Genomic DNA, 2,725 nt, shown 5'->3' with positions numbered 1-2,725 from the left:
ATGTTTTAATTACTTTTATAGGTACCAGGAAGCGCCAGGCTAGGTGGCTCAGCTGCTTTTATCAGTGAAATAAACATCTTGCAGACACTTTGGGAACAAGATGTGGAGTTTCCCTTACAGGCTGCTTAGTACAGGAAATCCACTGACGTTTGCAGGTTAAAAGCAGCTTGTTGGTTTTTACCCCATGGCCAGAGACAGCCTCAGCACAAGTTCTTTGGTATCTTCAGGTTTGTTTGTTTTGAGGTAGGGTCTCACTCTAGCCCAGGCTGACCTGGAATTCACTCTGCAGTCTCAGGCTGCCCTGAGACTCACAGCGATCCTCCTACCTCTGCCTCCTGAGTGCTGGAATTAGAGGTATATACCACCATGCTGTGAGATACATAGATAGATAGATAGATAGATAGATACACACACACACACACACACACACACACACACACACACATACACACACACACACACACAGGGAGAGAGAGAGAGAGAGAGAGAGAGAGAGAGAGAGAATGAGAATGGGCATACCAGGGCCTCTAACCATTGCAAATGAACTCCAGATACACGGGCCACTTTGGGTCTCTGTGCAGGTGGGCAGTGTGGAATCGAACTCTACTTGTCAGGCTTTATGGGCAAGGGCCTTAACCGCTGAACCATCTCTCCAGCCCTCTCTTCAGTTTTTATTTTGCATTTTGGAATATGCCTATTTCCTCCTTGTGCTCATCCCAAACTTTGGTGTGAGAGACTGAAGAAGCTCCTTTGAACAATGAATGTACTGGCACAGAGACTGGCATTGAACCAATGTCTGACCAGCCCAAGTCTGAATCCATCAGTCTGTTTTGCTTCATGATAACGTGTTTTCACAGAACAGCAAGCATTGTTCGAGGCTTGTGCATGCCCCCCTGCCCACCCCCGTGTGTGTGTGTGTACATGTGTGTTGAGGGCAGAGGGAAGTCTGGGCATGAAAGTGCTGGTGGCACTATTGTACAGGATGATCGTGGAACATTTGTGGGTTTCATGGGCACATGGCTCAGGGACCCAGTTTAAGGCACAAGGTCTTGGTTAAATGCATCCCACACCCAGTCTCCACTTTTTCTCTACCTATCATAAAGCAAGTGGATTTCCCAGGTTCAAAGAAAACTCAAGTCAGTGGAGACAAACTCCCCGCTTGCTACGCCTTTCCTCTGTGCTATTTTCTTTTGCTTTTGGTAACTGTTGCACGTGGCTGGGGAGTAAGCGGGGGATAGCACGCAGCAATTGCAGAAACACCTATGTGCCATTCAGTGCTGCGCTGTTGGATTCACGGTTTCCTCCGGCTGTCTCCTCCCCCGCTGTGATGAACTGGGATCTTGTTCTTGCACTGCTTTATTGTGGTTGTTGTTATGCTAGAGACTGAACCCAAGACCCTTCTTGTGCTATCTAGGTGTTGCCCACTGAGCTCCACCGCCAGCACCAGTATTAAAATCTTGACTTAAGTAGCCTGCGACTATCTTCCTGTTAGGTGGTTTCTCGGCCACCATACTGACAGGCTCATAGAACTACACTGCATGGCTACCAAGCAATTTTTTTAAATATCAAATCTTTGTATTGAAAATGTTCATACATGTCGATAATTTATTTTGGATTTATGTATTTATTTATAACATATTGCATACTGGTCATATTCCCATTGGGTAATATACTCTTTTTTAAAAAAATATTTATTTGCAAGGTGTGTGTAGGGGGGAGAATGCATATCAGGGGCTCTAGACACTGCAAAGAATTCCAGATGCATGTGCACTTGGTGCATCTGGCTTTACGTGGGTACTGTGGAGTTGAACCTGGGTGCTTAGGCTTTGCAGGTAAGCACCATAACTGCTAATCCATCTCTCCAGCCTGGTAACATACTCTTATGTTCATTCTCTCCTGCCCTCATGCCACTGAGGGCCCTCCTTAGTGGGATGTTGTTGTTCACTCTGGAGTCATGAATGCACTGTTCAGCTCTATGGTTTAACAATGCCTCACGATATTCCTGCTCACTTTGTAGCTTTTACCATCTTTCTGTTCCCTCTTCTGCAATGTTCTCTGATTCTTGGATGGAGTATTGCAAGTCTCCTTTAGTGTTGAGCTCTAAGAAGCCTCTGATTTTCTGCTTTGATGAGAGAGAGAGCGAGAGAGAGAGAGAGAGAGAAAGAGAGAGAGAGAGAATGGGCATGCCAGGGCCTTCAGCCACTGCAAACAAACTCCAGACACATGCGCCCCCTTGTGTACATATGCAACATTGCATGCTTGCATCACTGTGCAACTGGTTTACATGGGACCTGGAGATTTGAACATGAGCTGTTAGGCTTCACAGGCAAGCACCTTAACTACTGAGCCATATCTCCAGCCCTATGAGTATTATTTATACAAAGTATTATTTATTTGATAGAGAAAGAGAGGAATAGAGTATGGGCACATCAAGGCCTTTAGCCACTGCAGATGAACTTCAGATACTTGCACCACTTTGTGCATCTGGCTTTATGTGGATACTGGGGATTGAACCTGAGCTGTGAGGCTTTGCAGGCAAGTACCTTAACCACTGAACAATCTCCTCAGTTCTGCTTTGATGAGTTTTGAGTCTCCTCAGTGTCTATTGCTATTTCCTTGGAGGAGGCTCAGGCTAGCAGTGAGGGCAGAAGTCATATTCAATCCTCCCCTTCCTCTGTATTGCTCCTCTGGCTGATGTGACAGTGATGACTTTTCTTGCTGAGCA

This window comes from Jaculus jaculus, chromosome 8 (assembly GCF_020740685.1).
Source record: "Jaculus jaculus isolate mJacJac1 chromosome 8, mJacJac1.mat.Y.cur, whole genome shotgun sequence".
Classification (NCBI taxonomy): domain Eukaryota; kingdom Metazoa; phylum Chordata; class Mammalia; order Rodentia; family Dipodidae; genus Jaculus; species Jaculus jaculus.
The sequence above is the reverse complement of the archived record's forward strand: the minus strand, read 5'-3'. Positions refer to the sequence as shown.